A 1,437-nucleotide genomic window follows, 5' to 3' on the forward strand; every position below is an offset into this window, starting at 1 on the left:
TGGAAAGGAAAAAAAGCGCTTTCACCAATGGAGCATTATTGTCTTTACTAACCACATTTAATGATGGTTGCATGTCCAGTAATGGAACGCCAAAACAAAATTAATTCAACAGTGTTTTTGTAGATAGATACTATCATTGTTTTGTGCATTAACTTTGTTGCACTTGTCATTTGGATTTATATCATGATCCCAGAATTCCATTTTATGGGCTTATGGGTATGTATGTATGTGTGTTTCTTCTTTTTTGATCCCTTTAACTCATTTTCATGTGATTCTTTTCCTTTCTAAGAAAATGAAAGGTTGTACAGTTCGATGAGTGGTGAAGGTTCTGGCAGAAGTTTGGAAAGAATATCAGTGAACAAAATAAATTGTATAAATATTTTTGTTTAATTACTTTAATATTTTTAGTTCAGTCATTGCCCCCTCAAATTCTAAACTCCCACAGTTCTCCATCACATTTCTCCTCCAACTTGTCTTTGTTAGAATGATTCCCCCTCCCCCCAAGACTCCACACTCCCAGGGTCTTCAAGTATCTCGAGGATTTGTTGTATCTTCTCACACTGAGGACAGACCAAGCAGTTCTCTGCTGTATATGAGTTGGGGGCCTCAGTTTAACTTGTTTATTCTGCCTGGTTGGTGGTTCAGTGTCTGAGACTATTTCAGAGGCCTGGATTTATATGTATTAAATAACAAAAGAAAAATAAATCTTTGAAGTGTTTAACAAAGAATCTTCTCTGTTTTTGAGCATGGAAACGTTACATGTCAATCACAATAGTTAAGAAAGGAAACCACAGAGGAAACAGAGTCCTGAAACTCCCATCCCATATCTCTGCTGGGGATTTTTTAACTCATTTTGCCCCCTGCTGGTCCTGAACTCACTTGCAGGTAATTAACCATCACTTACACTGAAGTTGCCCAAGTCTGACTTCAATGGTAACATATCCCTGCAACTAGTGGGCTTGCAGGGTTCAGATGAAGGAAAAATGGCTCTTGTTTATAGCGAGATGACTGATGTCTCAGCATCTGAATTTAAGTTGTTACTACATTATTATCAATGAAGTTCTCAAAGTCACCTGTTTTCCTAGTGCCAGTGGGAACTACCGCTAACAGTTCTCATTTGTAATAAGGTATATACAGGAGACAGCATCGATATGTGGAGAGGCTTGGTGCCACTGCAGCTATGTGATTGATATCCACAACTCTCTCTGTGGGGGCCTGTGGCTATGTGACAGGAGCCTAGTGTCAGGATCAGACAAAGCATCTACCATCCGTTCTGGGTTCCCGGAACTTCTTCCATCCTAGCTTAACCTTTCCAGGCTTCCTTTGATGGCCCTCGGCACCATAGAGAGTAATTCTCACTCAGTTGAAGCATATGTATACTATAAGTATATCTCTCTCTCTCTCTCTCTCTCTCTCTCTCTCTCTCTCTCTCTCTCT

The sequence above is a fragment of the Grammomys surdaster genome, unplaced genomic scaffold (genome assembly GCF_004785775.1).
Source record: "Grammomys surdaster isolate TR1022 unplaced genomic scaffold, NIH_TR_1.0 122078, whole genome shotgun sequence".
Lineage (NCBI taxonomy): Eukaryota > Metazoa > Chordata > Mammalia > Rodentia > Muridae > Grammomys > Grammomys surdaster.